This window comes from Anomalospiza imberbis, chromosome 2 (assembly GCF_031753505.1).
Source record: "Anomalospiza imberbis isolate Cuckoo-Finch-1a 21T00152 chromosome 2, ASM3175350v1, whole genome shotgun sequence".
In the NCBI taxonomy this organism is placed as follows: domain Eukaryota; kingdom Metazoa; phylum Chordata; class Aves; order Passeriformes; family Viduidae; genus Anomalospiza; species Anomalospiza imberbis.
In genome coordinates this window covers 84400312-84414211 of record NC_089682.1, presented here as the reverse complement: position 1 = coordinate 84414211, position 13900 = coordinate 84400312, and the positions used below count along the sequence as shown (strand labels likewise).

At 39.0% G+C, this 13900-nt stretch overlaps 1 protein-coding gene across 1 annotated transcript in view; it reads right to left on the bottom strand.

The window, feature by feature from the left end:
• Nucleotides 1-12998, bottom strand: part of CAB39L (calcium binding protein 39 like) — a 59632-nt gene extending 46634 nt beyond the window's left edge. Inside the window, exon 1 of the mRNA XM_068182145.1 lies at nt 12854-12998. The gene's annotated coding sequence lies outside the window, so the exon portion shown is untranslated. The remainder of the gene's footprint in view (nt 1-12853) is intronic.
• Between the last annotated feature and the right edge of the window lie 902 nt (nt 12999-13900).

The window sequence follows — 13900 nt, the reverse complement described above, 5'->3', positions numbered from 1 at the left end:
TTCTGCTTATTTAATCATCCATTTCCAGTCTGTCTACCTCCTCTGAGATTACTTCCAGCATTCCAAACCCCTAAGCAGCCTCTAATAATAAAAATAACAACAACATCCTTCCTTCCCCCCAAATTGCTCAATGCCCCAGGCCATCAAAATTCAGTTCTCCACAGCAACAGGTTTAGTTGTGTAATGCTGACTATCAAGAGGAGAAGCTTTAGCATGCTAAAAAGATTCTCCCACCCTCCAAAACCTGAAAATGTAATAACATCCCCCACAGGATTTCATGCTATTCTTACAAATCCCGAGATATCAACATTTTGGCAGCTTATTGGGGTGGAGGGGAACTAAAAACAAGTAATTTATATAATCTACATCATAAAGCTGTTACACTTTAACTCAAAGCATTTAGCTTTACGGCAAAGCAATATAAAAAGTGCCCAACAACACTTCTAAAACGTCATAAAATAAGACGATTTACAGTAACTTCATACTTGTGTGTTATTCTGCAAGCTCACAGAACCCAATTTCTTCAGATCTCTGAAAGAGCAATTTGGCCACTTCAGATTAATGCAAATTAATTATTCTTCATGGAGTAGATCCCAAATACAGACATACAACACACACACTTTCTCTCCACATAATCTTGGAGGGAGACGAGCTTGGAATTGAACCTGTATAGCAGTCCCCCCAAAACAGCTACCAGCACCTAAAGGCAAATTAACATTTGGCTGCTCATCCAAATACAAAATAAGGCAAAAAAAGGGGGTATAGTCTACAGAAGGGCAGATGGTTTTCCCTACAGCCGTGTAAAAAGCAGCAAAGCTTCTGGCCTCTCTTGGGACTAGAAAATTGATATTTCTTCAGTGAAGTGTGGAAAACAGAGAGCAGCAAGATGCAGTGGGTGACCTGTAGTTGCATTTTAGCTGAAGTGAGTGGAAGGATTTAAATGGATGCTTTATATAAGCTCCTCCTAAGAATGCAGACATGTCTTCAACGATTCTGTTCCCCTCTTCTTCCTCCGAGCTCCCTCTAGTGCTTTTAAGGACATACGGCCTTTTCCCTCCTGATTTATTTAATGCAAATACAGTTGCTAAGATGATGTTTGGTTTAGTTGGGGTTTTGGGGGGCTTTTAAGATCTGCAATAGCTCTTATAAACTGCTCATGAGATTTTACTGAATGTGTTATTCATATGTACAATCACTACAGAAACTAAGCACTGACACTGGCCTTTCTACCAGAAACTTTTGTATATTAATACTTTATGTACAGGCCAGTGTATTTAAAAGTTTACTCATTTTAAAGGCATCCAGCTTCATCATTAGAGAAAGTCAACTAAAATTAATCCCTTTCCTTGAGCATTCCCACTCCCAAGTGAATTGTTTCTAAACAGAAGGTTACTACAGCCTAACAGCTGAAAAATATAACATATTAAAATTTTATGTCTGCCCTAAAGTCACTTATAAAATGTTAATTGTGCCCCTTATCTACTGTGTCACAACATAAAACACAAATAAGAACCATACCTGCACTCCCACTTTTATAAGAGGAGGAATAGTTTTTTTACCTGCTTTTTACCTGCAGATTCATGCAAACAGAAACTAGCCCCCCAAAACCAGTGACTGCCTGAAGAGCCAAGCAGGTACTTTTAAAATAACTAAAGCTTTCACCTCTCCAAACTGCTTCTATCCCTGCTCTGTACAGCCAATCAGCTTAGTGGCCATGTTTGTTTGTTTTGTTAAGGTCCTTCCACAGAATTAAAAATGGAAAGAGGAAAGACGATTTCAAGAGGTGCAACAAAAAGAGCTTTGCTGAAGACCTAAAACCACTCGTCACATGTGTGTCAATCTTTCAGTTTCTATAGCAGCACACTAAAAAACATTTTTCTTTGTGGAATTGAAAAATTCTTTTAAATGTATAAAAACATTTATCTGTGATCTCCTATTTCTGAAACAGTCAAACAATATTAATAGTGTTTTGTCTTCTTGAAAGTACTGAATTTAGTTACTAGTCTCCATGTAACTTCACCAAGCAGTTTCCTTTATATTAGGCAGCACAGAGTACTGCAGGTTAAGACATCCCCTTCCACCAGGCTCACTAATGCAAAAAACCCTATAGATGTTCCCTACAACTTCCTTGCTGGTCAAAGACAACAGAGCACCCCTAATCAGAACTTTAAACTTCCTAGAAGTGCTTGAAGCTGAAAGTTGAGAGTTAGTGCATATTCACCTTAGCAATGGTGATATGCTGTGAAAATGTCAGGCAGATCAATTGCCCTTTGATGCCTATAATTTCTTGAAACACAATGTGTGAATGTTTCTGACAAGCTGGAAGGCAGTTTGGGATTTAAGACTTTTCCTCTACTGACCACTACTACAGAAGGCTAAAGCATTTTTCATCAGATGCTTTCCAGATGACTTGCAGACAAACAAAATTAAGTTAAATTTAAAACACAATTAAATGCTCCTGTGAGGCACTCACTGTAACACCCAATTTAGTATGAGGAAACTGAGGTGGCACCAAGCAAACACCCAAAGGTGTGCACTCCAAAATGTACTGTTAAAGGATATCAGGAGAGAGGAATCATCATTCTGGATCAGACAAAGCTCCATTAAATCCCATCTCTAAGAGGGGCTGACACCAAGAACAAAGTAGAAAAAGAAATATATACCATAGGAACTATTCTTCTTCTGCTTCTGGCAATCAGCACCTTTGAGGTTTCCTGAAGCATCATCCAAAATCACCATGATGAAAAGTTACACACCTTTCACTTTAAAGATCCCAAAGAAGCACTATTCCCCATCTACGGGGACTCTTAAATCACTTCTGCAATACTCAGATACAACAGATTGTTTAAGATTGCTTCTGACTGTCAAGACTGAACAGCCAAGACAGCTCAGAGACTGCTATTTCTTGTAGATGAAGGACTAAACAAGACAAGCTCCAGCATCAATTTTTTGCATTCCAGTTAGTTCCTTCTTCAGGGCAGCAAAGCCAGGATTTACCTGCAGAACCATTGTATTTTTCAAGTGGTCACCCCCAGACAAGGGAACAAATACTTCCAGAAAGTCCCATATAGAGGCATGGTGTTATACCCATGGAGAAGATGAGTTCAGACCTAGGAAGCAGTCAGTTCCTATTTATGTCACACTATGCGATCTTGGAAAAGCCACTTAGTCTCCTCACTGGAAATTTTATGCATTCAAAACCACAAGGTGCTTTGACTCTACAGTGATGGAACCCAAACAAACACAGCAAGCAGTACCCAGCTTACTTGTGTCCTTTTCCTGCAGACTGGGATAACAGTCCTGCAGTTCGTGTGATGCAGGTCTCCAGAACCCATGCCCACAGACACAACAAACTTCTGAGTCTCTTCTCATACAGGTTAAGAATCCTACTAAAGCAGAACAGTTGAAACAAAACCAGAATAATATTAAGCTAAAAGTCTAAACTGCTACTTTTAGATGAAAAATTACAGTTTTTTTCCCAGTGTCAAATAATGAAACCCAAGTATTACTATAATCCTTGAAAAATAGCTGTTATACTCAAGCAAGTGTTGCCCTAAATTGACTTGCTTAAAGTCACACAAAAATCTCTGTCTTCTCACACCCACATCTTCTCACATTTTGCTCTTTACCAGTTTTGTCCAGCAACGACATTTGTTTACATACTGGAAAAGGATAGAGAACCTTGAGAACTCATCAAACTCAAGTTGCACAAGGAGAGATTGTGTTCACAAGTACCCCAGTCATTCCTCCTGACAAACAATTAAGTATATTCATCACTTGTCAGATTGCAAACATATTTGCCTTCATGTGACAGATACATGGCCAGTTGATGAAACAATGGGTGCTTGCACTTCTCTGTCCCACAGTAAGTATTTTACCATCACTTTAATGTTATTTTCCTGTTAGGTGGTGAACAGTCCCTGTTACCACAAAGCCCCTATCTCAGATTTTAGTAACATATTTTTCTGGTCCCAGGAAGGAGCCTCTAGTGCCTTCCTAAAGACTCCTGTAGTCCATTCTGGCCAAAAGTTGACTAGATTGAGCAAATTAACCCATAGGGTATTCTTTGAAGTCCAATATTGTTATTCCCCAGTGGGGAAAACCTGTCCATCCGCATTCCCACACTACTAAAAAGCCATCTGCTGTTCCCCCCATCTGTGTTGCCCAACAACTGACATTACAAATTAATTATTATGTCAGACACATACAACTACAACGTGTCCAATTAAGGACTGAGTTCCTTTTGTTTTAATTAATAAACCAGGGTCATGCCTTGAAGTCCTTAAATGGCAGCAGGCATGCTGCAGACTGGCATTTTTTAGCCAAGTCTGTCCTGAACAAGGACCAACATGAGCAGTGTGTTCATCTTCTGGACAATTTCTGTTGTGGAGGGAGAGCTGCTCTGGCACCTGGGTGTGCTTTGATTCAACTCCATTTCTGTGTAGCCTCAACAGTGGAGATCCCTGACAGGCTCTGGACACCTGGAAGAAAACCACTCGCCACATGACATAAATGGCAAGCTCTAGATGTATAGGTTATAACAGGTCAAAGATACTCACGGAAATCCTCTAGGCAAACATCATTCCTTGAGACATCTCCTAGTGAAATCTGACAGCTTCAACATCACACAGCACACAGATCTATACTCACAAACTTTGTCACACCCTCTGAAAATAGTTTAAGAAATCAGTTTTCTCATGCTAATGGTTGCTCACATGCCTGTTCCCTTCCCACAGAAGCAATGGATTTCTTCTCTGTGTGTGTTTTGGCAGTGTGCATTCGCAAAATAACTTTATCTACCATCAAAATCTACACCTCTGAAGGGTAAAAGACTGCTACTGTCCACTTATAAAAGTCATGTTTAGCATTGAAAATAAGTAAGGTGTACGCCTCTCAAATGAAAAAAGAGTCTCAAGCTGTATCAGTCCAGACATGAGAAGTAATCTACTATCTTTGCAAAAAATATTTTTAGGTAGATGCTATCTGAGCCTGATCACCTGCAGAATATATTTTCTAATATAATTGCATGCAGCACCTTGAATTTATGAGAGCTGTAGGCCCAATAGCAGAATTCAGACAGAAATGTCTCAAAACTGTTTGTTTCAGAACTGCAGTGCTCATAAGGACACAAAATTATGTCTGGCATTGTTGCAAATTTTGGAGTTTCCACCCAAGTACCACTGAAAAGAAATAGCTGGTTTTCTGAGAGCAGGCAGAACCCCGTGAGAAGGTCATCCTGCGAGAGTCGTATCGGTTCAACTTTCCATGACCACAGCAAGACAGTCTCTCCTAGCTGTCATCATGGGATGAAATTACTTTCACAAGCATAAGAACTTCCATGGAAATATTTCAGCACACAAAGGCCTGTATCCAGAGAGCTGCATGCCCGCCAGGTAACCAAAGATGTGAACATAAGCTATTTAATACCTTGTCATTTAACCCAATAACAACATTATCTATTTTTATGTTTTTCAATTAAAAAAACCCCTAAAAACAGATGACACACAAGTTCAAAAGTAACAAGTAGTATGACTCTGTGACAGTTTACACAGACTGGCTTTTCTTTCAAAACTAAAGACAGGTTCTATATGATTCCTACACTTATGAAATAAGACCTTATTTGGATTTAAAATAAGTTTGAAATAGATTTTTCTGTTCTTCTCAAGACAATAAATGAATGATGTTACTACCAGCAAAAGAGTTTTAAAAATTCAAATATTTACTCTGGTTCCCTGAAGCTTAACAGCTTCTTGAACAAGACCAGCTTTTTAAAAGATTTTGTATCTTGACACTAATCTGAAGTGCTGGAGAATCTGTGAAGTCCATTAATAACATAGTGCAGCAGTTAACTGGTTACCACTTTCAATGTTTTGGGTTTTTTTCCTTTTCTGAAAATTCATATTCTGTTTTGCTTTCTGCTCCCTGAAGCCATGATTCCTGTGTTCACAAACGTGCTTTTTGAAGGCTCTCCTCTCTCATTTTATTCATGCATAGGTATGTAATCAAATCACTTCAACAAATTCAGAATTTCCTTCTTCATCACCACCTACATGAAGTGTACAGTTTTCTGACACCTACAACCAGTACTGACTTCAATTAAAAATGTCTTGAAATCAAACCTGATTGTATTACGGAAGTGAGATCATTAATACTGCAAAAGAAATCTCCCACTCTGCATTCAGTGTATTCAACGCCTGTCAGCTCTTGGCTACCACTCATCTACAAGGAATGTCTTGTCCACTGCCTGTTGGCACAAGTCTTGACACCTTGAAGTATTTTCAAATACTGTTCCTCATCTTTTAAGGCATATCCAGCTTCTTCCCATGTTTATTAACTTCACAAAGCTTTGAGTCCATCTTTCAAAAGAGCCAACATGCTCTTTGATTCAATCAAATACATGAGGCTATGCCATTATTTGTCATCTTTCTACTCTGCGTGACCTAGATAAAACTGTCAGAAAGGATTGTGCATTTTCTTTCAACCGTGTGCTCATTTGGGAGTTTTATTTTTCTGCAAACAAACATCCAATTACTAAAAAAATTATATATCAATTAAAATATTCTTATTGACAGTAATATTTTCAAGATTGAGTTTCTTAGCCAGAATACATCAATAATCTCCATAATCTAACTGAAATACTAGATATTTTATAATATGTTTCTATTAATAATGTTGAATATTTTGCTTCATGACAATCCTTAAATTTTTAGAGTACTAGGCATTAAAAAAAAAATCTCAGTCTCCATAGATTTTCAAAAGTGTTCTTTCAGTCTTTACTGCTGGAATATGATGGATTTGTTCATAGTTACATGATTATTTGTAATATTCATCTTTGTTCTCACTACAGAAATATAGAACAGTTCTGTATTTTCAGCATCATTGTTGACAACTTTAGCACAGCCGTCAGACAAATGTCACTGTTCTTTTTGCTCCTGGTATTTTTAAACTTCTTATTAGCCTTAAATCCTAAAGAAAATCCAGTCAGTTTTCTGTAAGCATCTTTATAAAACTTACTTGTACTTATTCCTATATATTGGCTGCTGCCTTGGAACCATTTCTAAATCAAGACATAATTCTCCCTTTCCTGAAACCCTCTTTTTGTATCTATTCCAGACAGCCACGTGTTCCCACATCCTCAGCCAATCTCCAGCTTTGGGAGACACTCCTGTAGGCACAGCTAGAAGTGTATCAGTGATGTAGCAGCACATCACATTGCACAGAGGAGATTTGCTGAGTCCCTCAAGCTTTTGCAGGAGTCTTCTCCCATGGCCTGATGACCTGTGCTGAGACCTTAGGAACCCTGGTGAGGAGACACTTTACAGCATGGAGGGAGTTCAGCCAGGGAGGAAAAACAATGGATGAGATCTCTGTGCATTTTTAACTAGCACTTAACTGCTGCCCAAGCAACCAGAATAGTATAAGAATATCTCAGCACATTCTCTGCTAGCATCTTCCCTTCCCTGACAAAAGAGTGGAACACTGAAGAATCGTAAGGGAGTGTATCTCCTCACATTAATGCTGCTTTCTTGAAGGGAAAAGCTTTTCCAAACAACACACAACCTGAAGACCACCAAGCCAGCTTGACCTCAGAGTACATTCAAACCTGTCCTCATTCAAACTGCCTTCAGCCTAAAGCACTTTATCTTTTACTTCCATATTTTGCCCAGGGCTGTGTGTGATGCTTGCCAACAGAGCAGAACAGATGTTGCAAGCAACTACAGACCTAAACATGGATTATAATGTAAAAGACAAGACCTATTAATGGTCTGCAGATAAGAAGTAGGACCAAAGGTCAACACAATTTCTAAGTAATAAGCTTTTGTTTAGGAGGTTCAGCCTTATTTGGCTCTCTTACTTAAACTAATTTGTAAAAAAATAAAAAATTATGCCTCCCCACAGACTTTTCCCAGGAACTATATGATAGACACAATATTTGCCCTAACAGAGAACTACAACCAGCATGCAGTCTTGCACCCAACTCTACAAGGTTCAGTTTGGTGCTTACTTCTAACAGTAAATAAATCCTATATTGCAGACAGCTTCTCTTGTAGCCAAAAGCAACAGGGAGTGAATGACCACCATGAACTGGTAGTCCAAAATAAGTTTTGCTTATTTGCAGAAGTGAAAGAGAGCTGTCTGCCTGCCAGTGAACTGCAGAAAGTGAGAGTACACAATTAAAAGATACACTTGAAGAGGGAAAGCTGATACAGATGTGCCTCCCTGCTGACATATGAAAATAGGCAAAACAAAGAGCTGAATGCTCAGGGCACTACAGCTGCTGGATGTGAACCCTTCCCACAAAATATTAATCTCTCTGTATTCAGCAGTCTCCAGTGCCTTGACTTACAAAGCTGCACACAACTTCCGTCCCACACTTAAGAGCAAACAAACTGTATTTTTGCTGCAATAAATTTGTATGTATAAATTTGTACAAGTGCCTTTGTGCTACATTGACACAGGATCTTTAAGAAAGATCACCCAAAGATCCAATGGCTGTCACACAACTGTCCCCACATTTCAAAATCCAGTTATGCAGCAGTACTTTCTTCCATCTTAATTATTGTCTCTTGCAGCAGAAAAAGCAAGGTACAAACATTACTATGATATCAGAGAGGGTGCTTTTAACTCATGCTGTAAAATAATTTAAAAATGTTGTTTCACTATTTATCAAGTTGCTCTAAGGACACATTGCTGTCAAAATGAGAGTTCTAGCCTTTACTGCCATCACCTCCCTTGCATCAGTTCTAGGAATGACATGACTGCAGAGGGAGGTGGATCTGCCTGCTGGGCACCATGAAACCTTAACAGCCAGCTTTTGGAGAAGTGAGAAGTGTGGAGGACTTACTAAATGTAAATTGCAAGAAATTTTTGGAACTACCTCTATCAATACGGACAATATTAAAAGAATAAAAAGAAATATTAAATATTAAAAGGAAAAAATAATTCATCCAATCATTAACATTTTCTTGGAGGAGGGATGTTCAATTCTAAAATATTTCTGCAATATGTGGCAGCAAAAACAGTTTAAAAAAAATCCCATCCCTTTCTGCGGATTTCTACACCCAGGTTGCAACTACACATCTTGATCTGTTAATGCAAGGGCTGTAACACCTTGCTATGAATTTGTTAACAAAATCATTTCATTCTTAAAAACAACCTTTCACTTTAAGCGAAGGCAAATTATGCTACCCAACAACTTCTCAAGTAACTGGTTCATCACAAACTGGACAGAAACCAATTCCACACACTTCACTATGATAAGCAGAAATGTTTGCTGGGCTTATTTCTTTTTAAATGCACATTAAATTTATGTATCGAGAATCTTGTTTAATCATATTAAAGCTCTTTTTTTATTAATGCCAGCCTGAATGTAATCTAAATTGTGAATACTTTGTAACAAATTGCATATGTATCCACTTCTGTGAGAGGAATGCCAAATTTATACACTGGAGTCACTTCAGGAACATTTCTAAAGGGCTTTTTTTTTTTTTAAGAAGAAAAGGTCACAAAGATTTGGGCCCACAGTTCACTTAGTGAAAGAATGTCAGATATATTTTCAACACAGCTTCTTTGGTTCCAGTAATTCAAGAATTTTACAGGGAAAAAAGGTAACAACAAACTTAAAGGCAAGCACTCACGAGAAAAACCCATTTGTCTCCGCTGTCTGTAAAAAGCAGGAGGGGATTTTCATCCAGCTGAACTGAGAACACAGAGAGGTGCAGGCTCTGCTGTATCCAAAATAACCTAGATACAGTAAGTATTCTGCCCATACCACTACTTTGCTCATAATACAGAAATGGTTGGCTCAAATATTTTAAACTGAGATAAATGACACCAACAATAAAATCAGAAAGCAATCCATCAATTTCCAGATACTCATTTTACACCTAGGCCACCTCCCATTCCCTGAGAAAAGCACAAATACCAAGTGGCTGCACAGCAAATAAGATGGGAAAAGTTATTCAGATAAGTATAGCTGAGCCAAGGAAGTTTTTGTGGGGTTTTTTTGGTTTTGTTTTATTTGGGTTTTTTGTTTGCTTGGTTGGGGGGGGGGGGGGCTGTTTGCTTGTTTTGGGTTTTTTGTGGTTTTTGTTCTTTTTGCTGCTGTTTGGTTTGGTTTTTTCTTTGGTTTTGTTTGTTTGTGTTCGGGGGTGGTTTAAACCCCAACCAGTCCCATGAGTAATGACACAAAGGAACAGGGCAGTCCAAGAAGCACAGGAACATCTGGACTGTTTCTTTCTTTGACAGTATCCATTTTAAAAATTCCAGGGACTGTGGCTTCCCTGGCCCTTCAAAACGCTTATAAACAAACCCAAATGAAATAAATATTAATAGGACAATGCTCCCTCCCATTCTTGCTGCTCCTGTTCCTCACACCTTATTGCTGGTTTCACACCTCTACAAAGTTATGCCAAACCATATGCTGATGCAGCACATTGAACTGGATTAAAGAAAAAAAAATCAACTACAAAATTAGAATTTTCTTCAACTAAATACATCTCCCCACAGGAAGCTGTGACTAAGGACTGTTTAGCCCAGAATATTCTTATGAAGAGCTCTATTGTTGAGCCTCCACATCACAATACATATCTACCCTGTTTTCTAAGGTTTTAGTCAAATTCCCTGTAGTACATTTGAAACCTTACACATTTCAGATTTATATGAAAGTGGTTATTTCACCACACACAATAGTGACTTCAGGTCGTTACCCTATGCCTCCTTTTGATGACTTTTATTAATTGAAGTCCAATTCTACACCAGGCACTCTCCAGCCTTTGCTTGCACAGCAGCTATCAAGACCAGCACCAGCCCATCAACCTTCTATCAGCTGGCACCACAAGGGCAGTGGCCTCCACACTTGGATTTAACAGTCAAAAGGCAAATCAGAATGAAGTTGTAGGGGTCCCCAGAGATGATCTCTTCAGAGTGGGAACATCACAAATCTATTAATTCTTGCAGATTGCCTAATGTCTCCTATGTGTTCATGTAATGAAAATAGTTTATGTGCATACTTTACCCTGCAGGCAAACCCACAAAGAACCATCAAAAAGGCCAGAATACTTTACAGCCACAAGCCTTACTTCAGAAAGTACCAGTGAAAATTTATTTCAGATAAATAAATTGCTGTGCTCACATGGAAAAATGAAGATAAAAAGTGGTTTAGGCATCTATTTATTTTGGATTCCTTTCATCATATACATCTACTGCCTGGTTTCCAGAAATCTCGCGCCCTTTCAAGTGCACTCATAATCATAGGTTTTCAGATCTTGTTAATTCATTCACATCACCCAAAATTAGAGGGCAAAGTTTTAGGTCTTGATCAATGTGGTGGGGCTGTGGCACAGCAAAGGCAACACATGCTGCTCAGCTTGGTCCGACATAATCTAACATCCAAACCAGTCCTTGCTCTCTGTGCTCACGCAGCTGCCTGGAATCTTTGCTGGCAATGAACACCGAGACTGTAAGACAGAAACATGGCTGAAACTGAAAACGCCTCTACTACATAAACAGTCAGTAAAGACGAAATCCATTGCATTACCAGTTTCCAAATGCAGACCTTGAACAAAATGCCAGCCAGTGGATGGTTAAGAGTTTCAGCATATTGGGCCAGATTCCAAAACTCTCAAGCCAGTTAGTAATTAACAGACATCTAGGTCCTCCACATGAAAGAAGTCTATTGTTAAAACAGTGACACAAATTTTTCCTTTCCTTTTCCTAGCCAGTCTCTGCCTGTGTTTTAAGATTCCCTTAGGACTATAACGGCCTATGATTTTAGAACCTCCTCAAACAGACAATTTGTTAGACTTTTAGCTGCCAAGAATGCAAACATGCTTACACAAGAGGTAGAACAAAATTAATTTACAGATTTTTCAGAGACCCATAATCTCCTCTTTCTTTCATTTAATACCTGGGAAAAAAATCCAAATAACCTTCTACCATATCTACAATAGCAAAAGAATTACAAAACATAGTAACAAAACATACTGAGGACCTGTAAATAGTCTGAGTCCAATTAGTGAGCAACATACCTATGGGGAATATTAGCCTGTGTCTTCATAGACAATGACATGTTACAGCAGAATTTCGACGATAAACCAAAGGCTGCCTCACTAAGACCATTTTGTTGGTAATCAATTTGTAAAGTAGAAATGATCTATGATTTGCACTGAATTGCCTGTTCTCTGTTCTGTTACCTTACTGAAGAGAGATGTGGATAACGAGAGACTACATATAAACCACACAAACTAATCAATGTAATAAAAGAGAAGATTATATTAGAGCTGCATTTTGAAAGGATGAAGTGCAGACACTCATCTGTAAGGGGGCAAGTTAAATCACCAAGGGTAACTGGGAGAATGTGACAGAGCAGGAGCTGGCAGAAGTATTCAATAGATATGATGACACTTTAAGAAGAGTCAATAAAACAAAGAGCCAAGCCCATCAGAAAAGAACAAAAAGCTCTATCAGAATTTTAAAAAAACATTTTCAGAATGCCCATGGCTTTCCAATGTCTATGGCTTTGACTGCTTTGCTGTTTGCTGGAGTTTGACTGGTGTGCCTCTACCTCACCCAAGTCTATCTGGTCATATGAGGAACACCCCAAATCCCCACTGCATTCAAGGTGAAAAAACATCCCTGGAGAAGAGAACTAGATTAATTCCTTTGGGACCAGGTTCGCCTCCTCCCACTTCAAGGAGCTACTGCACTCTGCCTGTCTATGCAATTGCTCATTTTAACTCTCAACATATGACCAGAACTATGTAATGAAAGCTTGATTCAGCAACTCAGTCAACAGCACCATTCACCAGGACAGTCATTCCTTTCTGTCACCCCATGGGAGCACTGCTCTCACCTCTGGGTACAGGTAGTCAGTCCGGGTCCAGACTGCAGAGCCCCAGGAAGCTCACACTGCTGCTGGAGGAGAGCTGCAGGCAGGTTGCTGGGATGTCAGATCAGCATTGCTTGTGAGCTTCTGCCACCTAACAAGTTTGGGAAGAACTGAGCTTACTGGTTCATTGGCAGAATTTGCAGCTGTGTTGCAGAAAGCCTATATTACAGTTCCAGGCTAAAAGCAAAATGAAGGAAGCTCAGGCACGTTTCAAAAGTGCCTCATTAATTTTGTCCTAAGTCTTTAATTTTAAGAAATATGTATTTCCCATTCTTTTTGCTTCAAATAGCAAGCAAAATCTATTTGTACTTTCTAATATACTAATAAAATTCAAAATTTGTCCAAGGCAGGCAGTCATGTTCTTTCAGATTCTTCCAGCACTGGGCTCCATCTTCTCTGTGTTCGGTTTATTCCATATATACAATCGTAAACCACAAATGTTCCCTAACATTCAGTATTCACGAGCACATGTATTAATAATTCAGCAAAGCAAGATTAATCTGCAAGCATCATCTCATAATGCAGAATATTCCAAGAGCAAGAAAAGCTTGTGGTTAATTTTAAAACGAACAATTCCAAGGGAGAAGTCTCTTTTACAAGACATAATACACTGCTATTTTATTGAGAGATTTGCCAGCACATCAGGAGTGCTGAGCCACCCTCTTCCCAGGAATGTTGCTGTGAGTTGTCTCATTCTTGTCTAGGGAGCCGGGCAGTTCTCATGGGCTGAACTTCAGCCACAGAGCACGTCTGTGTAAACATTTAAAAGGTTTTATAGGAGTACAAAGCAGACGCTGGACATCAAAATCTTCTGGAGGATCTTGGGTCGGATGAGAGCTCCAAGTCGTGTAAACACAGCATTCCCATCCCCAGAATAATCACACTTCTACCCCCCACCCCGCCACAAGATTGGCAGTATCTAGAAGACAAGAAATATTTTCCCAATTCTTTAAGCATATCATGTTTATCTCTACAGTGGTGGCAAAAAAAAGCGACAAAAAAAGCAAAAAG